A 14,735-nucleotide genomic window follows, 5' to 3' on the forward strand; every position below is an offset into this window, starting at 1 on the left:
ATTTAAGGACTAGCCAGAAGAAAATCCTGAAATCAAATCAGTACATTCAAATCAGAAGTTTTTCAAAATGTACTCCAGTCTGCCATCATCCAATATTACAGTCTGGGATTTCTCCCAAATGGAATGATATTACGAGGATTTCATTATATGTGGAATGGAGTCCCATTAAAGAGTCAGAGATGCCTTGAGAGAGTAGAAGGCTTGATTAACCTGTGCCGTCAAGAGCTCAGAACTGTCTGTAATGAAATACCAAAAACACCAACGGGAGTCTATTGCGGCCATCTCTACGGGTTTGTTTTTGTATGCTATTATATTGTGCCCTGCCAAAAAGAAGAGCTGTTCATCAGGTGTTTGAGCTCTGGGTTCGTGGCAGGCCAGCTCTGCAGGCTCATTAAAGCCAGGAGCAGGTGCACTTTCATGAGTGAATATTATAATGCGATGTCAGTCAGAGAGCCAGTTAGCGTGGCCACTACCAACGGCAGAGAGACTGGCTCTCTCTCTCAGAGCACCCACTGTATGCCATTAATCATTTCCATGGCTACTGCAATTCACAGGAGAGGCTAGTCGGCTTAGATCCCATTAAAAGTTTTACATAACCCCCTGAAACATTTAGCGACAGATCATCTCTGTGGTGGAAATATGTCTATTTTTATGAGAAGCAGAGATCAACAGTGAAAATATAACAAAAGAATAGTCTTCATTTACTGGTTTCATTGTGGATTGTTTTTACCATTAACTGATAAGCTTATAGTTGGCATTAAATAAAATTTTACTTTTCATATTTTTATATGTATATACAGTACCTGACAAAAGTCTTGTCGCCTATTCAAGTTTTGGGAACAGCAAATAATAACTTGACTTCTAGTTGGTCAGTTGGTATCAGAAGTGGTTTATATGAAAGGCGAAGAGATCTAGATTATGCTTATTTTACCAAAATAAAATATGATCATGCCTTGATTTCTAAGGATTTCATTAGGATAGTAAGGTCTGACTTCACTTAGACAAAAGTCTTGTCACTTAACAGAAATTATGTACAGTATAGAATATAGTGTCATGCTGCAGTGGAAAAAGAATAAATATTGTGTATGACTGCATCCATACATCTCCATACATCATTAAAGTCATCAGGAATGGCAAAGAAAGTGTTCTTGCAGGACTCCCAGAGTTCATCAAGATTCTTTGGCTTCATCTTCAATGCCACCCTCCTTCATCTTACCCTAGACATGCTCAATAATGTTCATGTCCGGTGACTGGGTGGCCAATCCTGGAGCACCTTGACCTTCTTTGCTTTCAGGAACTTTGATGTGGAGGCTGAAGTATGAGAAGGAGCGCTATCCTGCTGAAGAATCTGCCCTCTCCTGTGGTTTGAAATGTAATGGGCAGCACAAATGTCAAAAATCAGCCAATCACATGGCAGCAACTGACATGGTCATGGTCAAGATGATCCGCTGTAGTTCCAACCGAGCATCAGAATGAGGAAAGAAGGTGATTTAAGTGACTTTGAATGTGGCATGGTTGTTGATGTCAGTCGGGCTGGTCTGAGCATTTCAGAAACTGCTGATCTACTGGGATTTTCATGCACAACCATCTCTAGGGTTTACAGAGAATGGTCAGAAAAAGAGAAAATATCCAGCGAGCGGCAGTTCTGTGGGTGCAAATGCCTTGTTGATGCCAGAGGTCAGAGGAGAATGGCCAGACTGGTTCCAGCTGATAGAAAGGCAACAGGAACAGAAAGGCAAACTCAAAGAGCATCTCTGAACGCACAACATGTCCAACCTTGAGGCAGATGGGCTACAGCAGCAGAAGACCACACCGGGTGCCACTCCTGTCAGCTAAGAACAAGAAACTGAGGCTAAGATTCACACTCATCAAAATTGGACAATAGAAGATTGGAAAAACGTTGCCTGGTCTGATGAGTCTCGATTTCGGCTGCGACATTCAGACGGTAGGGTCAGAAATTGGCATCAACAACATGAAAGCATGGATCCACCCTGCCTTGTATCAATGGTTCAGTCTGGTGATGATGGTGTAATGTTGAGGTGGATATTTTCTTGGCACACTTTGGGCCCATTAGTACCAATTGAGCCTCGTGCCAACACCACAGCCGAACTGAGTATTGTTGCTGACCATGTCCATCCCTTTATGACCACAGTGTTCCCATCTTCTGATGTCTACTTCTAGCAGGATAACGCACCATGTAATAAAGCGTGAATCATCTCAGACAGGTTTCTCGAAAATGACAATGATTTCACTGTACTCAAATGGCCTCCACAGTCACCAGCTCTCAATCCAATAGAGCACTTATGGGATGTGGAGATTCGCATAATGGATGTACAGCCAACAAATCTGCAGCAACTGCGTGATGGTATCTTGTCAATAAGGAGCAAAATCTCTGAGGAATTTTTCCAATACCTTGTTGAATCTATTTCAAGGGATTAAGGCAGTTCTGAAGGCAAAACCGGGTCCAACCCAGTACCAGTAAGCTATACCTAATAAAGTGCCCGGTGAGTGTATAGTCCAGTATGTGCACTCACATTAAGGCTGCAAGATTTACACCAACAGGAGCAAGGCAAAATCAAAATAAAGTATTGCAAGTAGATTACATATCAAGTAAATGTCAAATATATATATAATGTGAAATAGCCACGGACTCACATATTGAAGGTATTTAACTCAAGAGGAAAATTTCCTTGAGGTGAAAAAACGCCATGAGTAAACTAGAACATGTAACGCAGTGCTCCATATTTGGTGTGAACCCAGCATTACACTGTAAGCTGCTCAGCTAATGTTTACATTTGTAAGATTTGTATTGTTTGCAAATTAAAACACCTCATGTGGATTATATAAATCTGCTTCTCATTTCAGAGGCTGCTACTGTCCTCCAGAGGTTGCATCTTTGTACAAGCGTACAAGGAGGCAGTCTTCATGACTGAAATGAAATACTTTGTTTTCCACCAAGGCAACTCGAGGTGCCAAAATATAATTGAGTAAACTGGCAGTGGGCAGAGTTACATAGACCAAAAAAAAGACAGACATTCTGCTTTTCAAAGCAGAATAACTGACTTTAGTATTGTTTATCAAATAAGCTAAGTTCACTTAGCATGTTTCTTGAATATCTGCAAACATATTATAGTGTTTTTATAGTATAATTTTTATAAGAGTCAGAAAATTACATGCAGCATCTTTAATGTTATTCACATATGTGACTCTGGACTCCAAAACCAGTCACAAGGGTACATTTAAAATAAATAAAAAAATTATATATATATATATATATATATATATATATATATATATATATATATATATATATATATTTGAATTTTTTTTCTTTTTTAAATATTTCCCAAATATTGTTTAACAGAGCAAGGAAATTTTCACAGTATGTCTGATAATATTTTTTCTTCTGGAGAAAGTCTTATTTGTTTTATTTCGGCTAGAATAAAAGCAGTTTTTAATTTTTAAAAAAACATTTTATGGTCAGAATTATTAGCCCCTTTAAGTTATATTTGTTTTCGATAGTCTACAGAACAAACCATCGTTATGCAATAACTTGCCTACTCTATTCTGCTTAGTTAACCTAATTAACCTAGTTACGCCTTTAAATGTCACTTTAAGCTGTATAGAAGGGTCTTGAAAAATATCTAGTAGAATATTATTTACTGTCATCATGGCAAAGATAAAATAAATCAGTTATTGGAAATGAGTTATTAAAACTATTATATTTATAAATATGTTGAAAAAAATCTTCTCTCCGTTAAACAGATATTGGAGAAAAAAACCAGGGGCTAATAATTCTTCAACTGTATATATATATATATATATATATATATATATATATATATATTAACAAAACAATATTCCAGCATCCCACAGAATATTGCACTTTATACTGAGAGAGAGAGTCCAGCCTGATCTTACGAGAAAACGTAAGTATTTTATGTTTTGTCAGTTTAGTGGCTAATTCGTATGAGTTCAGTCGTACGAATTGTACGATTTTGGCACCTAACCCCACCCCTAAACCCAACCGTCATTGGGGATGAGCAAATAGTACTAAATTGTACGAATTAGATCATACGAATTCGTACGAATTAGCCACTAAATCAAAAAGTTACGAATTGCCGTGAGACTGTGGAGAGTCATAGGCAGCTCATAAAAACATTTAAAAAAGAGAGAGACCCACCACTTTGAACATTTTGTATGTCTTTATTATTTATCCTGATTCAAATCATCAGCTTGATAGCACAGAGCTCCATGAACTGCACTATAAGAGACAGAATGGGCAGGTAGTGTTCAGAAACACTGCTTTATACTCTTCCAAAAATTCCTTAAAGCTAATTATGCATGTAATTTAAATAGTTGCTTAGTGTTTCTCTTGAAGTATAACAAATTAAGTTTCTTTCTTGGTTGTTATTGAGTAATGAAGGTATTTTTAAGAATTACCAACTTATCCACATTTTACCAGTACCTTTGAATTGATTACGATAATGACTGCATGGATTTTACTAGCTTAAATTAGCGACAACAATTAGCAGTAATTAGCTAAATTTGCAAACTGCAACTTTTGACTCCCCATAAATAGTGTATTTCTCACAATTATTAGCATCTGTGTTATAATTTACTTCTGCATCTGCTGACAGTTTCCACACAGACCACTTACTGCCCCCCAGCTGAACTTAGACAAATAGCAGCTTCCAACATATGCTGAAATGAGATATCTGCCCCAGAATCATCATTGATAAAGTCAAGAGAAAAGATATTTTGAAGAAGCCTGCAATTATTTACATCCATATAGTCAAAGAAACAAACCCATAAAGGTTTAGAACCATGAGTGAATTTTCTTTCTTGGAGGGGAACTATCCCTTTAACACAGATTTATTTTCTCATATGGAACATATAGGAGGAGCTGCAGATTGTAAAGCCACCATTATGCTTTCAGATCCATTTATATTCCTGCTCATCTCCTTCAACTCACACAGCGAAACATCCACAGAGCTGTCATCCTCATTAATCAATTATGGATGCTTTCTGCCAAACCAAATGATGGAGGCCATTTGTTTTTCCCTCTTGAGGGTGCAGTCAGTGTTTTTGGGTGTCCCAATTTCTCAAGAGAGAGAGAGAGAGAGAGAGAGAGAGAGAGAGAGAGAGAGAGAGAGAGAGAGAGAGAGAGAGAGAGAGAGAGAGAGAGAGAGAGATACTGCACAGCTTTCATATACAGTAAAAGAGAGAAGCCAGTTTCATTTAGTCTATTAGTAAATATGTTTAATATTGACAAAGTTTATATAAAATTAAACACTGTTGTGTGCCAGCCATTGGAATATAACCAGCTTCTAATGGAAAAAAAAATTATACATTTTATTTTATATGATCAGACTTCATAAAAACAGTCTGCAGAAACACTTTATATTCTCTTTTTATAAGTGTCATCAGAAGGGCAAAGCCCCACCCACTAGTGATGATCTCACCCTCATTAGCATAGGACCATTGTCTTGTTTTTGAATCTTGTACTGTGCTGACACATTTGTAAGCCTGCCCTCTTTTGAAAAGTGGGCGGGGAGCACAATCTCAATTGAATTTAAAGCGACAGTCAATTGGGATCAAAGCCTTAAAGGGCAGTTTTATACAGTTATAAACCATTATTTGCAGGCTATTTTGAGCTGAAACTTCACTTATTTTGCCGAGACTTATTTTATATTTTGTAAAGGGAGCATAATAGGTCCCCTTTAATGATTTATTTAAATTACAATAATATAAATTGTTACACTATAGTTACACTATATTGTGTGGCAATAGTTCAGTTCATCTTTATTTATATAGCAATTTTACAATGTAGACATTGTTGGCAACTTAGTCGCTATATTTAGCAACTTTTCAGACCCCTTAGCGACAAATTCTCAAAAAATCGACAAGCGACAAATCTATCGACTTTCTGTACCATTCCTACAGAAGTCTTAGACTCGACTTATGGCTGAGAATTAGGTTTACGTCTTACCTCCCTGACTCATTAGCCGCGTTTCCACTATCGCGCCTAAAGCGAGCAAGCCAGGGCGAGCCAAGGCCAGTCGCGTTTCCACTATCACTTCCGGGGCGTAATCGGGCCAAAGCGGTGCTTCCTTGTGGCCAGCGTCCGGCCTTTTTCGGCCCGCCGAATACCTTGGGCCAAGGAGGGCCAACTGGGGCTTCGGGGCGGGGTTACGTACAAAGGCGGAGTTTTCCTGTCAGGTAAAGAGGAGACAAGATGCTTTCTTCCCTTACATTTGTTTTGCTATCGCGCTTGATCAACTCACTAAGAAGAAGAAAAAATGGATAGCAGACAGTACTGGTCAGTTGAGGACACCAGGGCTCTTCTGAACATTTGGGCCGAGGAAAATGTTCAGAGGCAAATAGACGGCGTTTGGAGAAATGAGGACGTTATCAAGTACATTCGCACAAATTCAGCGAACAACGGTACAAGTCTGCGAGAGTCCTCGTCGCTCGGCTGCTCTTTTGCGCCTTGCAGCCAAAATCTGTGTTCGAAGTAAATGCCGCCGAACTCGAATGTCCTTATCCAGGGATCGCTGTCTGGCCTTACACCAACAGACCACAAACAGTAAAAAAACAATCGCTTCGGTGTTCTCCATCTTCCAGCTCTCGTAGTGATGCCAGGTTGTGTTTGTGGTTATAATTTGAGTTTTTTGTTCCCGCTGAAGTGGGCGGGTTGTGTGACGGGTTGTGTGACGTTTGATTCGGGGGACGTTCTGGGGGCGGTGTTTGCGTGATGCGCTGCGAGCAACTAGCCCGACAGTGGAAACGCGACATGATTTCGGCCTCATTTCTCAACCTCCCGGACTATTGGCCCGGCCTGGCCCGATTAAAGCCCTGGCTCGCACTGGCCCGATAGTGGAAATGCGGCTATTGTCCCTCCTTTTTGCTACATACAAAAAATTTATCTGGATATATGCTTAGTATAAATAAGATCACCATCATATTATTTAAACTTTGTTTTGTTGACTTGCAAAACTCCTTGCGTGCCGACACCTCAGCATAAAAGACTGTTACGCCGGTTTCACTAAGCATGAGAGGTGGATGAGCAGCGTGGCTATTTTTTCCGCATGCATGTTCACAACCGGGACATACAGCGGGAGCAGAGCAGCACGTCAGAGTCAAGCAGGAGCAGTGATGCACACGGGCAGGGGTGTAGCAACCCGGGGGGGACAGGGGGGATCCGTCCCCCTCACTTTTAGAGACAGCCCATTTAGAAACAGATGATTAATAATTATATGAACGTATGATCTCATATAGCCGTCCCCCCCCACTTTTAAAATATCCGCTACGCCCCTGTGCACGGGTATGTTTTTTTTTCTGTGCACATGCTCAGTTTGCTTTTTGATTAAACTACATTCCTTTCCAGTGTTGGTTCGGTTGCATATAGAGAATAACGTCTTTATTTCGGAATTACCACTCTTAATAGACATACTTGCATAAAGTAAATCATATCTTTAAGCATTTACTGGGGTACTGGCGATTTTTACTGGGGCACAAGGTCAAGTAAATGGGCTCTAGCGATGCCCCTGATTGAAACTGTGTCAGTCCAGTTTTCAGAGTGAAACTTCAGTTTAGTTCAGTTTAGTGCGGTTTAATTTTCACTGCTTAAAGTCTAAACACTGAAGAGCAAATCCATCGATGCGCAGCTCCACAAGTCCTAAACCAAGCAAGCCAGTGACGAAATTGACAAAAGTAAGGAAAAAAAAAAAACCCTTGAGAGAAACCAGGCTCAGGTAGGCACGACCATTCCTCCTCTGGCCAAGCTTTTTGTGCAGAGCTGCAGTCTAGCTGCCGGAGGTGTTCGACACTCTTTGCCGCCATCATTGTGTTTGGGGTGGACACGTGAGGAGCATGACATATTTACTACTCTACCTACTGTAGTGCGGGGGTGTCAGAGTGTTTGAAAACAGTAAAACTTTGCACATCAGCCTTTTCCAACTTCTTTTTGTCCTCAAACGAAGAACAAAAAACGAAATTCATTTGAAGCATACTGTACCTTCCCTGTTGAAGGATGAAACACTGAAGAGCAGCTCTACAGACCCCAACCAAGCAAGTCAGACGCGACAGTGCCAAGAAACCAAAAAAAAAAGACAGAGACAGCATGATTTATATTCATGAAATCAGGCGTCTTTAGAGAGGTAGAGGTAGGGAGTCTGCTCAGAAATCAGCTTCTTTGTGTTGGGGTTGAATGAGATGAAATCACATCATACAGAGACACAATCAGAAGGGCATATTTTATTTAGACATGTCCAACATGGTTGTGCTTTACAGAGAGGAGATGAGAGAAATACTCGAATGAGAAACCTGAAAAAACACTTACACATTGTTATATCATTAAATACATATGAGAATGTAAACTTTTATTTAACCCATGGGAGAATATGATATAACACACAACATTTTTGTCTAATTAAAGTTGACTAAGTAAAAAAAGTCCTGTTACAATGCTGTTGTTGTAAACAATTCATCATAACACTCTTTATTAGAATCTGTAACGAGGGAGCTGAGGCGGTGTTAGAATCCATGTGCAGAAGTTTATTTAAGGGGTTAGGCAGAGACATCAACGAGTGAACAAGCAGAGAGTCGGCAACATATAAGCAATCCAATCCAAACAACAAACACAGGGGCAAATCCAGGCAACATAGTATAAGAGCAGGCAGAAGTTCAGTAACACAACAATCAGTCCAAAACAGATCAAAAGGGCAAAGACAGAGAACGTACGTGATCAAGGCAGGCAGGGTCATACACAGGATAGCAGTCATGAAAGTCACTAAGGAACAACGCTTGGTAAGGCAGGTAAACTGGCAAAACTTCGCAAAGAAGCATGGCCTGAGCACTCATTGAAATACTGCACAAACAGGAAGTAGCCGCAGAGGGAGAGGAGCTGAGTCAGTAGTCGGGCGAGGGCTCCGTCTGCTGGCGTGGCGTTACAGAATCTGCCCAAAACGATACTAATGAGAATTCAAATAAAGTCCTTCTCAATATTATATAATTTTAAAAACTATAAGAGTTTATCAATTTGGTCCCACTTTATATTAAGTGTCGTTTATACCTGTGAACTTAGGGCACACTCACACTATGCTATCCGAACCGTGCCCAGGCCCGTTTCCCAGATCGTTTTAGAAGTGCGAGTGCTCTGAAACAGGCTCAGGCATGGTTTAGTTGGCCGGCCCTGGCTGGTTGGAAGAGGTGGGCTTTGGTGGAGTACAAAGCGCGCCTGATCCTGAAACTGAAGACGAGACGTGACTTTTACGGTACTGTTTCATATGGATTTATTAATCATTCTTACTGCTCAATGAAAGCAAACTGTCGTAGATTATTAAAGACGCAAACCCCTCACTGCACGACAGCTGCACCTTTAGCAAACCTCCTAATTCCTGCGGCACCAGGATTTTATGGTTGTTTATGAGCGTGAAAAGTGGCTGATCTGTTCGGCGAAATATTTGACTGCGTCCCAAATGACTAAAACAATATAACTAAAGAAACCTCCACTGTGCTGAGCGAAAGCGCTTACTGAATAGCGCATCATCGATGACGTAAACAGGCTCAGGCCCAAATGTAATGTAAGTGCAGGCCATCGGGGGAGACGGGAGGGAGTACAAGCGTACTTCAGCCCGGTTCAAGTCAACTGTACATAGTGTGAGTACGCCCTTACACGGTAACTAGATGTGTAAGTAGTATGTAACTACAGTGTATGTACACACTGGTACTTACTTGTGTAATTCTGGTGTAGCTACACACACGTAACAACACACTGAATAGTATATGTAAGTTCAGATGTGTAAAAGAACATTAATAACACAATCTTTGGTGAATTACTGATGTGATTCTACAATTTACCTCAAAACAACATATAAACATAAGGCATTTGTATATTTCTACATACACTTATCCTTTTTTTGGCAGAAGTTTGCTGTTGTTGAACAGTTGCACTAAGGTTTAGATTTTATATACTACACAGTAATCTGTGACCATTTTACACTTTATATTGAGTGGACAGTTCCTGAGGATTTACCCTGTAATTACACTGGTGTCACAAGGTGAAACCTTATAATGCAGCGTTAGTTCTGCCATTCTTATTCTAATACAGTGTTCAGAAGTACATGGTATGCAAACAGGTGCGGAAGTCGGAAAACACCTGCAAGTATATTGTTGTTACACAATGCACTTATGCAATTCTTGTTACAGATGTGTACTTTCTTAGTGCTGTTACCAATGTCCTGTTACACATTTGAACTTACACATACTATTCAGTGTGTTGTTACATGTGTGTAGTTACACCAGTATTACATAAGTAAATACTATGCATCAGTGTGTACATACACTAGTTACATACTACTTTTAAATCTAGTTACCGTGTAAGTTCACAGGTATAAGCGGCACTTAATATAAAGCAGGACCATACATTTTTTTTATTAACTATCCATTTTTAAACATTGCTTTGTATTGCAATATTCTTAATACTTTACTATAACAAGAACCAAAGCAAACAAAGGCTGATTTATTATATGTAATAATAATAATAAGTATTATTATTATTATTATCATCATTTATATAATTTATAGTCTGTAAGTTCTGAAAAAGTAAATTTTGTTTTATCTACAAGTTCTACTAGAGTTATTGGACAATTTTTTTGCAAATGTTAAAAGATTATGGTACTCAAAAGAAATCCAGTACCTTACCAACCCAGGCTCATTCTGATTGCATACCCCTATATACATTTCTGGAGAGCGTCAGATACGTCCCAGCAGCTATGTTTTTTTTTTTGGAGTTTTTGTTTTCGCGAATTCAATTCAATTCAATTCACCTTTATTTGTATAGCGCTTATACAATGTAGATTGTGTCAAAGCAGCTTCACATAAAAGGTCACAGTAAATAGGAACAATGTAGTTCAGTTTGTAGTGTTTAAGTTCAGTTCAGTTGAGCTCAGTTCAGTGTGGATTAATAATCACTACTGAGAGTCCAAATATTGAAGGGCAAATCCAACAATGCGTAGCTCTACAGATCCCGAACCATGCAAGCCAGAGGCGACAGCGGAGAGGGAAAAAAAAAACTTCACTAATGGCGGAAGTGAAGAAAAAAAAACCTTGAGAGAAACCAGGCTCAGTTGGGCACGATCATTTTAATTTCTCCGCTGGCCAAACGTCTTGAGCAGAGCTGCAGTCTCAGTGGCGAAGGCTGGAAGCTGGCCTCAGCGAAGACTCGTCTGTCTCTGGAGCGTCACAGGAATCAGTCTCATGTTCTCCACTCCTCCATGACCACATTAGCTGCTCAGGATTCGGCCTGGTCCAGGATATGGAAACCTTGGGATCATCTCGTCGTTGGTCTTGGATCGAATCAGTGACTCTGCATAGTCTGAGGGCCTCGGGAAGAGTTTCCCCAGGTGAAAATGGAGAATAAAGAAAATAATTAGCGTAGCTGATGTTCACAGTGTATATCAACAAGATGCATACCCTGTGTGGAAGCCCCCTAAGTGGTGCACTAAGTGTATGCTTTACTGAACAGATAGGTCTTTAATCTAGTTTTGAATTGGGAGAGTGTGTCTGAGCCTCTGACGTTATCAGGAAGGCTATTCCAGAGTTTAGGAGCCATAAATGAGAAGGCTCGACCTCCTTTACTCGACTTTGCTATTCTAGGTACTACCAGAAGCCCTAAGTTTTGAGACCTTAAAGAGCGAGTTGGATTGTAGCGAGACAGAAGGTTGGTTAGATAAACAGGAGCTAGATTATTTAAAGCTTTATATGTAAGAAGCAATATTTTAAATTCAATACGAAACTTAACAGGCAGCCAGTGTAAAGAGGATAAAATTGGTGTGAATGCAACAGAGGCAGCTGTGTACGCTTTTTGAGATCTCAGACTTCTCTTGCAAGTGCCATTCACACCAGAGGTCACTGTCGACTGACTGACAATATATAAACTCACCTGATAGTGTTTTAAAAAGTACAGATTGACCAGCACTCACCACTTCCCTAAACCCAACTGGCAGTGTTTTGAAAAGCGATCCAGAAAAAGTAAAAGGCCTCATGGCAGCCTTATTTTTACCACATTTTCAGATTTAACCACATTTTCACCCCGTTATTCACTTGATTTATTTTTTTCCTTTTGTTTTTGTCTTATCTGCTTTCTGAAACCATTCTTCGCCAGACTCAAACCCCGTTGTAACGGTCAACTCTGCACTACGTTTCAAATCCTCCGACGTACGTGACGAGCCACTGGACAAACTGGTAACAGCAGAAAAAAACATCCACACAGAGGTAAGCTGTCAGCTGCTAGCATGAAAAAACAAAGTCGTCATACGGCACTGTGGCGTTCGTTTTAGAGATGAAATGCAGCCATATGTAGCTCTGGTTACATAATTCGCAATCTCCAGAAATGTATATGAATATGTATACATTTTCAGAATGAGCCTATGTTGCACCTTTCCTTTAAGTTTTTTTTTTTGGCTGGCTCTTTATCTTTATCTCTTCCCTGAGAAAACTCTCTCTTCCTCATTATCATCAGGGTCTCAGGTGAGAGGTAACACTCTGTTTATAAGTAAAGCATAGCATCCGTGCTTTGTGTGCAGGCTAATGTGTTTGTGTTAATGTGATTCTGTCCAGGAGAGTGCATTTTGTCATGCACCAATTTGTTTCTGTGTGTCTCCGAAACACACAGGGCTGACATAAGTGTACGAAAAGCCATTTTTCCACAACATCTGCTCCCCCAATTTCCTCCTCCATGGCACAGATATTTTCCTTGAAGATGTGGAGTCATCCTTGCTCACGTCTTGAAACAATGCTCACTGTTTTCAATGTCCAGTTCTGGTGTGTGCAACTCCGCAAATGTTAATGAGCATGTGTTGTGTGTATAAGCCCGTCCTAATGAGGGCCAGACTGTGTGTGTGTGTTGCAGATGTCCAAGGCCACAGTAGTGGTGATGGGCATCGCTACACCCACCCATCTGATTTTCTCATGGCTTTGAAGTCAGCTTTACCTCCAGAATCCACTGATGGCACCCAATTACATGAAAATCATTCCCTGTTATAAATGATCTTAGCGTCCCGGTCTTGGACTGATGTCTGCAAACACCAAATGTGAAGGAACAGTTTTTATATATAAAAAAAATATTAATATATGACTGAAATGCCAGTTTGATATGTTAATGATTGTGCTGTACCTGTGGATCAAACAGAAATGAAATCAGCTATCATGGCCGACACTCCAGAGTTGTCCAATTATGGCCACTAGTACAGAGCCTCATCCCATCATGGCCACCATTTCAGAATCTCATTCTACAACAGTCACTGCACCAGAGTTTCATCCCATGTTGGCTTCCTCTCCAGAGTCTCCACTCTTTGAAGTATTCCTTATACTGGTCGAGGCTGTAATAATTTTCCCAACTATCAGTAATAGTGTGAATTATTACAATTTAATATAACCTTTATTTCTGTTTAAATATATATTGAAGGCATCGCTCAACCCCACACAACCATTTTAATATGATAATCTAATAATTGTACCTATACAAATAGTCTATGACCCAAATAAGCATATTTGAATAATTTCATATGATCATGTGACACTTGTCACAATCACCAGCGAGCTAGCCTGGGCAGATTGCTGGAGAACTTTACATCTGTCAGTGAACCGGACAACAAATACTATCATGCCTCAGTCACAGTAGAGGTTGTGTGTGCGGAATTCTGTAGTACAGTGCTGCAAAAAGGGGCGGGATTAAACAAGATGATTAGACATTTAAAAAAGCGAGCGATTGCTCCATGTTTTTAATTTCTGTCCAGAGAGATCATATTTTGATCCTCGATTGATCTCACGCAATCATGTGATGCGATTTCACAGGTCAGAGTTCACCAAGCTTGAACTTTCCAATGCAGCGAACTGCGAAACTTGCCGCACGACCTTGCGTTTTTGGTCTGACGCATTCGCGTGCGTATGAATGGAAGTCTACAGAGAGAAAAGTGCAGTGTGACCGCAGCTTCATGCACCTCACACACACACCAGTTCCTGATTCCCTCTGATTACTCACACTCAGCTGGAAGCTCATGGTGAACTGATTACCAGGACTATAAATACACCTCACATTCACACACACAGTGCTGAGTCTTGTTTGTCAGTAACATTACAAAGTGTACCCTAGTCTAGCCTTTCGTGTTTCCTGACACTTGTTTTGTTCTTTGTACACCTGTTTGAAACCTGCACCGACAACTGTCTGAACACGACTACGCTTTTGGAGTACCCACACGATACTGTTCGTTCCTGTTTACCATTGCCTGCCTGATTATTCTTGTAAATAAATTGTGCTTGGACCCTTAACTTTGTTGTACCCCGACTCCATTGTTACAGCATAAAAGAATGGCTGCTGAATATTCAGCATGACACTTAAAGATATAAATAATACATTTAATTATTTTAAATTAATTTTATCAATAAAATAGGAAACGATTATTCTGAATTGTAGTAATGGCATTTCACATTATTACTTTACTGGTTAAAATAATGTTGCCTTGGTGAACAAAAGACCTTTTTTTAGCATCTTTATGCCAAACGTTTGGCTGGTCTTTTTAGACTTTTCAGATAACTATTAAAATTTTGTTTTAGTGCTAAAAATATAAGAAAAACATTACTCAGAAACAATTTTCGCACATAAAAGAGTTAATAACATGCATTTACAAAATATAGAACTAAAACTGCAAGCAGCAAATTAGGGTAGAAAA

The sequence above is a fragment of the Danio aesculapii genome, chromosome 9 (genome assembly GCF_903798145.1).
Source record: "Danio aesculapii chromosome 9, fDanAes4.1, whole genome shotgun sequence".
Taxonomy (NCBI): Eukaryota; Metazoa; Chordata; class Actinopteri; order Cypriniformes; family Danionidae; genus Danio; species Danio aesculapii.